The sequence below is a fragment of the Oncorhynchus tshawytscha genome, linkage group LG33, assembly GCF_018296145.1.
Source record: "Oncorhynchus tshawytscha isolate Ot180627B linkage group LG33, Otsh_v2.0, whole genome shotgun sequence".
Classification (NCBI taxonomy): domain Eukaryota; kingdom Metazoa; phylum Chordata; class Actinopteri; order Salmoniformes; family Salmonidae; genus Oncorhynchus; species Oncorhynchus tshawytscha.
This window is the reverse complement of record NC_056461.1, coordinates 39,367,089-39,381,218: the sequence shown is the minus strand read 5'-3', so window position 1 is coordinate 39,381,218 and position 14,130 is coordinate 39,367,089. Positions and strand designations below refer to the sequence as shown.

The following is a 14,130-nucleotide window of genomic DNA, read 5'->3' as shown; positions in this document are numbered from 1 at the left end:
AAGTTCCTCGGCATACACATCACAGACAAACTGAATTGGTCCACTCACACAGACAGCATCGTGAAGAAGGCGCAGCAGCGCCTCTTCAACCTCAGGAGGCTGAAGAAATTCGGCTTGTCACCAAAAGCACTCACAACCTTCTACAGATGCACAATCGAGAGCATCCTGGCGGGCTGTATCACCGCCTGGTACGGCAACTGCTCCGCCCTCAACCGTAAGGCTCTCCAGAGGGTAGTGAGGTCTGCACAACGCATCACCGGGGGCAAACTACCTGCCCTCCAGGACACCTACACCACCCGATGTTACAGGAAGGCCATAAAGATCATCAAGGACATCAACCACCCGAGCCACTACCTGTTCACCCCGCTATCATCCAGAAGGCGAGGTCAGTACAGGTGCATCAAAGCTGGGACCGAGAGACTGAAAAACAGCTTCTATCTCAAGGCCATCAGACTGTTAAACAGCCACCACTAACATTGAGTGGCTGCTGCCAACACACTGACACTGACTCAACTCCAGCCACTTTAATAATGGGAATTGATGGGAAATTATGTAAATATATCACTAGCCACTTTAAACAATGCTACCTTATATAATGTTTACATACCCTACATTATTCATCTCATATGCATACGTATATACTGTACTCTATATCATCGACTGCATCCTTATGTAATACATGTATCACTAGCCACTTTAACTATGCCACTTTGTTTACATACTCATCTCATATGTATATACTGTACTCGATACCATCTACTGTATCTTGCCTATGCTGCTCTGTACCATCACTCATTCATATATCCTTATGTACATATTCTTTATCCCCTTACACTGTGTATAAGACAGTAGTTTTGGAATTGTTAGTTAGATTACTTGTTGGTTATTACTGCACTGTCGGAACTAGAAGCACAAGCATTTCGCTACACTCGCATTAACATCTGCTAACCATGTGTATGTGACAAATAAAATTTGATTTGATTTGATTCAGCTCAAATATGGGAACAACATCTAATCATGGATTACAACCGGTTCTGCTGAAAGACAAATTCCAATCTTAGAAAATTCAGGGAAGTAATTGTGACTTGGCACAATGATGTAGAAGAATCATTAACTCAATACACCAGCGTATTGATGTTAGAGTTCTATCAGCGTAATCGCACTGACCGTGCAATTTGTGAAGTAATTTGAGTATGGACGTTGTTAAATGGGGTACTTGGTAAATTCGCTCTGGCTTTTCCGATTTAATATGGCCGGTGTTGGTAAACGTTAGGGAAATAACGTAATTTTAATTATTAACAGCAACAGTCACCATTGTTTTCAATAAACATGTAAAAAGCCTAACCACCTCTGCTACGTGAGTAGAATGGAGAGTGAAGAGGTGTCTCTTGTTTGTGTCTGGAAGTAGTGCTAGCTAGCAAGCTAGCCAATTTAAGCCAGTTGGCTTGGGTGTGAGGCAGATAAAGTATTGTAGTCAGTTAATATTCACTATTTGCAGTTTTTAGAATTTCAAACACTTTTGAGAGTTTGAAATTGGGATATTTTGCTAGAGACCAGGGCATTCCCGGGCATAGAGCCAACATAGAAATTAATATTAACATATTTGGAATATTCCCAAAACAAATATTTATAATTTTAAAATTCCCCTAACTATGTTTTAGCTCAAATGCAACCATTTTTTTTAACTAAAAAAAAAGAAAAGAAAAAAAAATAAGTGTTGTCTCGACCTTCTTTCCCAATAATGTTTGAACCATGTTTTGTTCGGCTGCTGCCATGTTGTGTTGCTACCATGCTATGTTGTTGTCCTAAATCTCTTTTATGTAGTGATATATGGTGTCTCTTGTCGTGATGCGTGTTTTGTCCGATATTTTTATTCCAATTCCCAGCCCCATCCCGGCAGGAGGCATTTGCCTTCTGGTAGGCCGTCAATGTAAATAAGAATTTGTTCTTAACTGACATGCCTAGTTAAATAAAAGGTTTCAAAAATAATTAAGGATTGTAATTTACTTTCAATAATCCCTGAAATAAATTACTTCAGCTGCATTGCATGGCAAATCTCTAACATTACTACAGTAAAGAACAATGACAAGTGATTGACTTTGAAATCTATTTTTAAAACTTAGATGTTAAATCCCCTATTTAGGGACTTTGAGTGGTTCTGGAATGGTCCCTACTGATATTTTGGTGTACAAGGCACTTTAGGAGTGACACGTCACATTTTCAGGTCCAACCCAAAAAATAATCAATTTTCTCTCCCTCTGAGTGACTGAACCCAACCTGGGATAAAAGCATATTAAAAAAGGGGACAGTCTAGCGATTTCAGCAATCGTTGTTTCATCTCGCTGTGATACTCAGTCAAATTTAGAGCCCAGATAAAATTTATTTGAAATTATTCCAAATAGTATTTGAATCCAGGTATGATTTTAACAACCAACCTCATCTCATATATAAAAGGATGATTACAACAAAGCCCAATTAGTCATTAGCGACATGTTAAACTTGGTCAGAAACGTTGGTTAGGCTGATAGATATGTGACCCGTCTTTCTACAGGCAAATTTGTTATGATGACTAACTAGGCTAGTACTGATAGAGAGACAAGACCTGTCAGTATATACAGTATATAGGTGAATGGCAGTAGTTGAAAAGATTGCTGTATACGGTTGCATGTAGGTCTACAGGACACTAGATGTGTATTACCATGCACCATGAGTCAGTATGCCCATGAACGATAACAGGGGGAAGATCAACCATAAGACTGGATATGTACCATGTATGCGGTGCCTCCACCTGGGGCTGCCACCTAATACGCATAATCACGTGAACGGTTAGATAGGCAGGCTTGCCCTCCTTGGGACTAATCCATTTGTTCCATTGTGCCAGGCAAGCTCAATCAAGACCAGATAAAAGTATTTTAAATTATTCCAAATAGTATTTGAACACAACCAGCTTCCTCCCATATATAAGGATGAGCCAGACTGCTCTCTGTGGTCCCCCGGCACACAAAGCTCAACTATTGATTAGGCCTAAACCTACGTTTTTAGACAAGAAAATTATTTTACCTGGTCTACAGTAACACCGTACAATAAGGAATGTTTTATTGTTATCAAGTGAGTACACATGCATTGTCTACAGCCTAGGCCTGATCATGCAATCATTTGTATCAGTTTGGGTCTATTCGACAGTTTAGAAAGTCCAGAAAAGCACATTATCAGTTCACTCATGGTGTATTTTGTCAGAATGTAGCCCGGTGTTAAGATGGGCAAAAATGGAGTAGTATTTGCCTCCCCCCCTACATCTAGTTTTGTCCATTTATTCGTCGTCTTTCGTTTGAAACACTTATGTCAATGTTTAGTAAGGATGCGAACCTGATTACCGTATAGCAGTAGGACTAGTCTAACTGGTCTGCGCGCAAATGTAGACCTATAAAATATTCCCATTTGGGGGATGGCTGATTTAGTATTTCTGATAGTCTTAACTCACCTGTGGAGCTTCTCAGAGTGAATTCCCTTCACTCGAAACGGCAATTAAACTAAGTATTTTTTTTAAAGAATCAATTGAGAAGGACATTAGTTACTCAAAGTATTTGAACAATATTTCCACCCCTCGCCCTTTCGATAACCACTCGGCCTGAAAGGGAAAATTCAATGCTCTAATTCAGTGGGGGAAAAAACGGATTACTTCTTATCCCTTGCAACAACAAAAAATATTCAGCTGTGTCTGTCCTGAGCTCATTGGCGTGGGAAACTCTGAGGGCCCAGAATATTTTATACAATAGTTCAAGTTTGCTAGCAAGTTTTGGGGCGACTCAGTTGATAGTTGATCAAATGTTTCAAGATCTTTGCAGACAGGCCAGGCGTAGCCAATGTGATTTGTAGGATATTTATTTTTAATCAGTATATTTTCTACCTGCAGGCTTCAATGTTTTTATTTGTTGGCTTTATGCATGTTATTACATAGTTGGCAATAGTCACTTGTAGATTTGTATAATTTTAATTTAGAATGTAGATCAACCACAGACAATGAGTCTGTGAATGAAATGACTGTTCCATTAAGATGTGCATATGACAATCATAACTGGCACGCAGATTGGTAGAAGTGGTAAGAATAATTGGCACTAGGAATGGACAAAGTTTCCGAACCCTGGCTATTACCGGCAACTTCAGGAGCATAAAGGTAGAATCTGCAAAGGCCAGCAGAAGGAGGGTTAGGAACAGGTATTTTTCTTCTGGTTAGGCTATCTTGAGCTCTGGCTCTGTAACGTGTACGGGAAGCAAGTACAAGGAGTGAAGTTAATAAATAATGGAATGAAACACTAGTAGCAAACAGACAATGGCTGCGTTTCAAACTCATTGGACACAACGTCGTCCACTTACCCACGCCTTATGCCCTCAAACACTTAAAATACACACAATGGAGTTTGCACACACTTCGGGCCTGACAAATTACTCACATTCAAACACAAAATACACACACACCACACACACACACACACCCTATCCCTTCAGCCCTCAAATTAAGTGGACACTTCTGATGAAGTATCATTACGTCTGACGAGTATATACTTGCAGGGCAAGAGAGGAATGAATGCATTTTAAATGGACCGTCCTTGCACGGAAATTCATCACTCGTTCGTCCCGTGGCGATTGTGTTTTCAGATATAGATATATATATAATAAAGCATTGCATGCATTATCATTGCTTTTGTGTACTGGCATAGAGCAGTAGAGTAGAGAGAGAGGCGTTTGCATAAGTTGCGCGCGCACTCACAGGTGGGACATTTCTTTTAGCCTATGGTCCTGGAAGAAAATGTTGCCTTTGGAAAAGCATATCATGCAATTCTAAATACTTTTAGATGACTTGAGACTTTAGCAGAATAGTTTTAATACCTCACAAATTGTCTAAATGACAGGCTATACTTTGACACTGACAAACTGAGAATCTGAGATCAATAAACACGACCTTGTCTTAAATCCATCAATAGCCCAGACCTAGGTGTGTGGAGAAACACATATTGTACAATATGAGGAGGAAGTTATAGTCCTAAAAAAAGCTTTTCAGTTTCACTGACTCACCCAATGATGCCACCTTTCGGCGATGACCGATGCGCTCATGCAAAAACCTTTAAAAACAACGCTGTTCGCTCAATTGGTCTATTTGGAAGTTGATAGCTTCGTATCCTATAGACAGACTCGTGACCTCTTTTCAACAGGATCTGTGTTTTCCCACGATTGTATTTGAAACCACGCGAAAGGCCTGGATTGGCTGCATGCTGTTCGCTGACAGATTTGCCGCACCTTCATGACTGTAGCCATGCCTTGTGATTGGGCTACAGACAATCCACAGCTAGGCAATTAACAAAAACAAGTATAGGCCTACTCCAGGTGTATTATTCGGAATTATTTAATTTATTTCTAAACAGACATCTGCGATTCTATAACTGGCAAATGTATTCACATTAATAAAGGATGCTGCGGCACCTCCATCACGCTTCCCGCGGCTATGATTCTATAAGAAAATCCATGATGACGTGCAACGCTGGAGAGATGAAGGTTGCACGCTCATGTCTATCAGAGCCGGGAGCGAGAGAGATCATAGAACGTGAACCCCATTCTAGTTCTGTGATAGTTACCGGCGCGCTTCTGGTTGGTCTATATAGGCTAAAATATTCCGCAAACCATTTACTCGGGCCAGTACAATACGAATACATTTTAAGAAAATCAGGCACTGTTTTCAAATTACGTTTTTTAAGGGGCAGCCAGGAGAATTAAAGAGGAGTCAACTTGAATTAACTCTGATTGTTTTTATTATAATTTTTACATTGCAAACATTGACAATTATTTTTCATGCCACTTTAAAATAACAATTAGTGGGTTCTGAGTGCTTCTCCCCTATGTGCACATTGGCCACAAAATGAGGTGGAAACTGAGCTGCACTTCCTAACCTCCTGCCAAATGTTACTATATTAGAGACATATAATTTCCCTCAGATTACACAGATCCACAAAGAATTCGAAAACAAATCCAATGTTGATAAACTCCCATATCTACCCGGTGAAATACCACAGTGTGCCATCACAGCAGCAAGATGTGTTACCTGTTGCCACAAATGTGCAACCAGTGAAGAACAAACACCAGTGTAAATACAACTGATATTTATTGTCCCTTGTTTTACTTCAACTATTTGCACATCCTCACAACACTGTATATATATGTAACGGATGTGAAACGGCTAGCGCGCTAAATAGCGTTTCAATCGGTGACGTCACTTGCTCTGAAACCTTGAAGTAGTAGATCCCCTTGCTCTGCAGGGGCCGCGTCTTTTGTGGAGCGATGGGTAACGATGCTTCGAGGGTGACTGTTGTTGATGTGTGCAGAGGGTCCCTGGTTCGCGCCCGGGTATGGGCGAGGGGACGGTCTAAAGTTATACTGTTACATATACATCCTGTCTTATTCTTTTGGAACTTTTGTGAGAGTAATGTTTACTGTTCACTTGTTATTGTTTTCCACTTTTGTTTATCTATTTCACTTGCTTTGACAATGTAAACATATGTTTTCCATGCCAATAAAGCCTGTTGAATTGATATTCTGAGAGCAGGCTCATGTCTCCTTTCTCTATACATAAAAACAGTATAACACAAGTGTCTTTTGAAAACTGGTTCATATATCCCAAAATGATTAGTGAATGTGACTATAGGCTTTAAAGACATTAACGGCAACCTACTTCGGCAAGTTAAAACCTGTTAAGCCTCCCCCCTACTTTTTCGGAAATTCTGTTAAAAATCGCGCAACATTTTGGCGTCCTGCTACTCAGGCCAGGAATATAGTATATGCATATGATTAGTATGTGTGGATAGAAAACACTCAGACGTTTCCAAAACTGTTTAAATCACGGCTGTGACTATAACAGAACGTCTGTTTCATCGAAAAGCGCAGGAAAATCTGATCACTGGAGATGGAAAAAAATATCCATGCGCCACTTCAACCCATTGTTAAAGGTGAACCGTATTAAATGAGGCCGAGGTTGCAGTACCTACAGCTTCCACAGGATGTATAGAGTCTTCTCATTTGATTCTGATTTGATTCTTGGTAGATCCGACCAAAGGGAACCGATTCCCTCCGACCACCAACCTGAGGCATTGTCTCTGTGTTTTTCCGGACATTTTTTCCACACGACCAGCTATCGAATTTACATCGCCTCCTGATGATTTTTATAGCTTATTAACGTGTAGTAATACCTAAAGTTGCATTAGAAAGGTATTTCGAAGTGTTTTGTGAAAGTTTATCGTCGACTTTTTAACTTTTAAAAAATGACGTTACGTTATGAAACGCTATTTTTTTCAGTTTATCACACAGTCTTCATAGATCGATATCTAGGCTATATATGGACCGATTTAATCCAAAAAAGACCCAGTATTGATTATGGGACATCAAGGTGTGCCAAGAAAGAAGATGGTCAAAGGTAATGAATGTTTTATATTTTATTGTGCGGTTTGTGTAGCACCGACTATGCTAATTCTTTTGTTTACATCCCCTACAGGTCTTTTGGGGTGTTGCATGCTATCAGATAATAGCTTCTCATGCTTTCGCCGAAAAGCATTTTAAAAATCTGACTCGGTGGCTAGATTCACAACGACTGTAGCTTTATTTCAATACCAAGCATGTGTATTTTAATGAACGTTTGCGTTTTAACTAATACTATTAGCGTGTAGCGTAGCGCATTTGCATTTCCAGAGCTCTAGGTGGGACGTCTGCGTCTCAAGTAGGATCTTAATGAAGTGTTTGCTGGCTTAGCTAGCCATGCTAACTAGCACCATCAGTCAGTGCACTTTAATGTCACGCTTGCTATTGCTAGCAGGTGATTTATTTGTAATTCAAGCCTTCTTTAATGAATTATTAAGTGAATGTTTATTTTCTTACTACCTTAAAAGGTTTATATAAAAAGGGTTGTACTTGAGCTCTGTGTTTATGGATTGATGTCGCTTCACATTAAGGGCATGTATCATTACTATTGCTCCTATCTAACCAGTGAACGTGTGGCTCTGACCATCCTGTCAATGCCCGTAGTCAGTTTTTGGTATTTTTTTTACTGCAGGTATGCTTTACTGTAATTTTGTTATTTTCTAAAATACAACGCATTTATACTATGACCTTGTGCATTGAGCCCGAAAGTGAGATTCTGAGACAAGTGAATGTCCTGTCAATGCCTGTCATCACTGTTTGATAGCTTTTACTGCAGATAAGAAAACAACCAAGTCAACCTGAAGGGTGGGTGTCCGTGTGCCGTTCTTCTGCGTTGCTATAGGAAGTTGGTTACACGTCATTGCGCAACAGAACAATAAACGTTTCCTCACTTATCTACTAAATAATATCACTTATATTTACATGTAGTGACATTAAATTAGTATTTTTTTAATTGACTTGTAACCATTGTGTAGAATTTTGACTGCTGTTTCTGAAAATCACCTGGTCCCAGTTGTCTGTACAGTATAATGTGCACCTACAGTAGCTGTCTATACCTGTCACTTTCTACAACATGTTTCCATTTAGCTCCAACACCCCTCTGCATGCAAAACCACTGGAACAACAGCACAGTAACACCTGTCTGCTTCTCCCTCTCCTGCTGCTGCTTTGTCTGTAAGGAAATATTACATCCACTGTGTTCCCAACCAACCACTCCCAGTCCCTGCATGCAAATCCACAAGATGCAATTCCTCCCCTACCAACCAACCACGTCTCCTACCAACACAACAACAACACCCGACTCCCTGATCTCAAAACCCAGAACCAAATCTTGCAGACGTTGGGAGTGGGCGACTACTGCCTCCCCAAGGACACGCAGCAGGCAGGGCCTCTGTTTACCAGTCTCATCTTCTTGTCTTCTACTTTTTGTTTCTTCTTTAAACTGCTCCCATGATTATTCCTCTATGATGGTGTTCTCCATGCTGTAAATCTGCATAGCCCTTGAAAGGGGTTCACCTTGGGGTTCATGATAGCGGCTGTACCAAATGTTTGCTGTATTATAATAACTGATTATGCTTATGTGGATTAATAGAAGGGGAGGGGTTATAAGACCCCTCCCTCCTTACATTTATAGGGTCCTAGACTACAGATGAACAATATATATACACTATGGGGTTTTAATATTGTTCCACAGTACTTTTCTAGGCTCTCTGCCTCTTATGAAGAAACTGTCTGAGCAATGTGTGACTGTGAAGACAGAACTCTGCAGGGGAGTGTAAGAGATAGGAGACTAGTTAGACATTCCACTACAAATCAACTTGAACATTTACTGCTAAGCTTTTAGATGACACAGTAAAAGCCTTGTTTATATAGTTTTGTAGGCAGGGTTTGGTCTCATGAGTAAAAGACAATGACGTAGGCAGTGACATCACTAGGGCTGGACTTCGGGTTTAATCAAATAACATGGGACCTTTTGTTTGATGCAGAACTTACTCGGAAACATGCGTGCCATGTTCCTGTTGTCAACTTCTGTCTGCAATTGCATTAATAAAGGTTTTTGAATGATTTAATTAAAGATATTGTCATAATGCCAATTTCACCAAATTAGCCAATGATTGACAAGGAACAAGGAAACGAATACCAATACCCTTTATGTCATATTTCATTGTGCTACAGGCTACTGCTATATAAATAGACTATTGTTGATCTGTGTTACTTCCTCTACACTGAATGAATTTAGTCAACAATCAACATGTTCTGCGTTCCTTCATAAGACTGCGGTGTATTCACTAGGAACCAAACGGAAGCAAACAGCCAAAACAAGGAGGGATTCATCTAAGCTTGTCCAATAAGAAACACTTGTTTTCGTTCCAAAAATGTTTTACTACAGTGTGCACTAATGAATACACCCCTGCTGTAATATGACCCAAATATAGAGTTTGGATGACCTATTTCCCTTTAAAGGTTTGTGGGGCTCAGTCCGAGTACAGCAGGACAACGTCTCCCCCTACTGTAGGTCTGTGTGAACTGCTTGCTCTCCTGGACTGTCCTCAACCACTGTTATTGTTATACCACTCTAGGACTAGGGCCAGTTTCCCAGACACAGTCACAGGTTAAACCTAGTCCAGGTCAAAAAAGCGTTCTCCATGGAGATTCTGTATTGAAAGAGCTATTTAGTCCAGGACGAGGCTTATTCTGTGTCTGGGAAACCGACCCATTGAGAATAAAACCAGGATACATTTAAATGTCAGAGGCCACGACCACAGATGTAAAAGAAGTATAATCATTTTGATGTATAAAATATAAACTGATGTAAAACACGGCCAAGGTTTTAAACCGGGGATGGTCAACTGGTGGACCGCGGGCCTCCTTTTGATATCAACTAAATGTTTTTGATTTTTAGGAAGTCAGTAGGGGTCTCAAGTTACTGTTGTGAGTTAGAATAGTAGAATACACTAAATGCAATTTCAAAATGTGGTTGTGCATCAGCAGTTTCTCCTCTTTATGTCAGTCACTGATAGTCAGTCAATTAGCCCATGTCAGCATATATTTTTTTTATATTGCTATCTCAGCTGGACCCTAAACTATCTAAACTTGTTAACATGTTCAAATTAACAGCCCCGGGGTCCCCAGTGATTTTTGTTAGTCAATCACTCAGATATAATATTAAAAACTGCAAACATTTCTCTCTAAAATGTGTAGAGATGCAGGAAATTAGTCATGTGGGGCCACAGTTGCTTGGGTCTGCATGATGAGTGAATGTTTTGTGTCCCCCACCCCCATCAAAGTTGCCCTTCACTGTTTTAAACAATGCAGCAACACCGAATTACACTAGAATGCCACTTCACAGACAGATACAGCAACCGTCTGAGCGGTTGGCTTCTGAGTCCTCACCCGCTACGGACTTATACCGACTCTACTTTAGTCTGACCCACTACAGGCGGTCCGGCAAGAACCAGGCAGATGTGTTCACATCCAGAGTTTTGTCCTCTGGTTTAATTCACACATTACCACACACATAGAAGAAGTGATCTTTGTGATACCTAGGATGGACTTGAGGTTCTAAAGAAAATTAGAAAAATTTGCAAACTTTAAAAAAATAATTATAATAATTATTTAAAAAATGGTTTTGCTTTGACATAATTGGGTAGTGTGTAGACTGACGTAGAATATAATAGTAACATAACAAAATGTGGAAAAAGTCAAGGGGTCTGAATACTTTCCAAATGCACTGTATATAAACATCGCTCTCTAGGCGGCAGGGCAGTTGTGATGAGAGAGACTAATTACTCAACAGGCTAGCTGTATGGTCCTCTCTCTCCAGCCTGGTGGGGATCTTATCTGATCTATTTCTGGTGCCACCCAGGAGTACATCTTACTGTGCATGCTAGAGCTCAGAGGACTATCTCCAAGACTTCTAGCAGGTTCTAGAACGCACCATGTCACAACAGTAGAGGATATACAAATAACCGCCTCCAAATAATATCTACTGTGCAAATAAATACTCATACAATTAATTAAGGTAATGCTGGCACTTAAGACAATATTAACAACATGCACAATCTAAAATATACACAAACCTGCAAGATAACAGTACCATCAACAATACAGTTACACTTGTAGGAAAGTAGCAACAAGTACTATTAGTAACTAAGCATCGTTTAGCAGCACAAACACCCCAACTGTAGACCCCACAACTCACACTCTTAGATGCATGCACAATCTTCCTAGTAAACACAATCAATTTGGTCACCAGCCAAAACTCGTGTCTTCTTCTTCTGACCAATAGGACACTCTGACCTGGGGTGGGAGGGGTCAGAGTCCAAATGCCCATTTGGCTGGTTGGTGAAAACCAAGAGGTTAATGAAACGGAAAATGGAAATAAAAAACATTAAGATGAGATCTGGAAATCAGAATCAAAGCAGTTCTTTACTTGGGAGGGAGTGGGATCTCTTGTTACAGCCAGGTAGTAGATGTAATATGGTCCTGGTCAGTTCTTTACTTGGGAGGGAGTGGGATCTCTTGTTACAGCCAGGTAGTAGATGTAATATGGTCCTGGTCAGTTCTTTTCTTTACTTGGGAGGGAGTGGGATCTCTTGTTACAGCCAGGTAGTAGATGTAATATGGTCCTGGTCAGTTCTTTACTTGGGAGGGAGTGGGATCTCTTGTTACAGCCAGGTAGTAGATGTAATATGGTCCTGGTCAGTTCTTTGCTTGGGAGGGAGTGGGATCTTTTGTTACAGCCAGGTAGTAGATGTAATATGGTCCTGGTCAGTTCTTTGCTTGGGAGGGAGTGGGATCTTTTGTTACAGCCAGGTAGTAGATGTAATATGGTCCTGGTCAGTTCTTTACTTGGGAGGGAGTGGGATCTCTTGTTACAGCCAGGTAGTAGATGTAATATGGTCCTGGTCAGTTCTTTACTTGGGAGGGAGTGGGATCTCTTGTTACAGCCAGGTAGTAGATGTAATATGGTCCTGGTCAACATTAGTGACCCCTCCTGTCTCAGCCTCCAGTATTTATGCTGCAGTAGTTTGTGTCGGGGGGCTAGGATCAGTTTGTTATATCTGGAGTACTTCTCTTGTCCTATTCGGTGTCCTGTGTGAATTTAAGTGTGCTCTCTCTAATTCTCTCTTTCTCTCTTTCTTTCTCTCTCTCGGAGGACCTGAGCCCTAGGACTACCTGACATGATGACTCCTTGCTGTCCCCAGTCCACCTGGCCGTGCTGCTGCTCCAGTTTCAACTGTTCTGCCTTATTATTATTCGACCATGCTGGTAATTTATGAACATTTGAACATCTTGGCCATGTTCTGTTATAATCTCCACCCGGCACAGCCAGATTCCCTGATCCACCTCTACGCAGACGACACCATTCTATATACTTCCGGCCCGTCCTTGGACACTGTGCTATCTAACCTCCAAACGAGCTTCAATGCCATACAACACTCCTTCCGTGGCCTCCAACTGCTCTTAAACGCTAGTAAAACCAAATGCATGCTTTTCAACCGTTCGCTGCCTGCACCCGCACGCCTGACCAGCATCACCACCCTGGATGGTTCCGACCTTGAATATGTGGACATCTATAAGTACCTAGGTGTCTGGCTACCTCTAGTGGTGTGGGAGCTGTGCTTTGGCAGAGTGGGTGGGGTTATATCCTTCCTGTTTGGCCCTGTCCGGGGGTGTCCTCGGATGGGGCCACAGTGTCTCCTGACCCCTCCTGTCTCAGCCTCCAGTATTTATGCTGCAGTAGTTTATGTGTCGGGGGGCTAGGGTCAGTTTGTTATATCTGGAGTACCTCTCCTGTCCTATTCGGTGTCCTGTGTGAATCTAGGTGTGCGTTCTCTAATTCTCTCTTTCTCTCTTTCTCTCTCTCTCTCGGAGGACCTGAGCCCTAGGACCATGCCCCAGGACTACCTGACATGATGACTCCTTGCTGTCCCCAGTCCAGCTGGCCGTGCTGCTGCTCCAGTTTCAACTGACCTGAGCCCTAGGACCATGCCCCAGGACTACCTGACATGATGACTCCTTGCTGTCCCCAGTCCACCTGGCTGTGCTGCTGCTCCAGTTTCAACTGTTCTGCCTTATTATTATTTGACCATGCTGGTCATTTATGAACATTTGAACATCTTGGCCATGCTCTGTTATAATCTCCACCCGGCACAGCCAGAAGAGGACTGGCCACCCCACATATGCTCTCTCTAATTCTCTCTTTCTTTCTCTCTCTCGGAGGACCTGAGCGCTAGGACCATGCCCCAGGACTACCTGACACGATGACTCCTTGCTGTCCCCAGTCCACCTGACCGTGCTGCTGCTCCAGTTTCAACTGTTCTGCCTTATTATTATACGACCATGCTGGTCATTTATGAACATTTGAACATCTTGGCCATGTTCTGTTATAATCTCCACCCGGCACAGCCAGAAGAGGACTGGCCACCCCACATAGCCTGGTTCCTCTCTAGGTTTCTTCCTAGGTTTTGGCCTTTCTAGGGAGTTTTTCCTAGCCACCGTGCTTCTACACCTGCATTGCTTGCTGTTTGGGGTTTTAGGCTGGGTTTCTGTACAGCACTTTGAGATATCAGCTGATGTACGAAGGGCTATATAAATAAATTTGATTTGATTTGGCTAGACTGTAAACTCTCCTTCCAGACTCATATCAAACATCTCCAATCGAAA

General features: G+C 41.5%; 1 protein-coding gene across 1 annotated transcript in view; it reads right to left on the bottom strand.

Annotated features, from left to right (window-relative positions):
• The window catches only part of LOC112230697 (globoside alpha-1,3-N-acetylgalactosaminyltransferase 1-like), a 55,149-nt gene extending 49,954 nt beyond the window's left edge, over window positions 1-5,195 (bottom strand). The window contains exon 1 of the mRNA XM_042311369.1: window positions 5,074-5,195. The gene's annotated coding sequence lies outside the window, so the exon portion shown is untranslated. The remainder of the gene's footprint in view (window positions 1-5,073) is intronic.
• Between the last annotated feature and the right edge of the window lie 8,935 nt (window positions 5,196-14,130).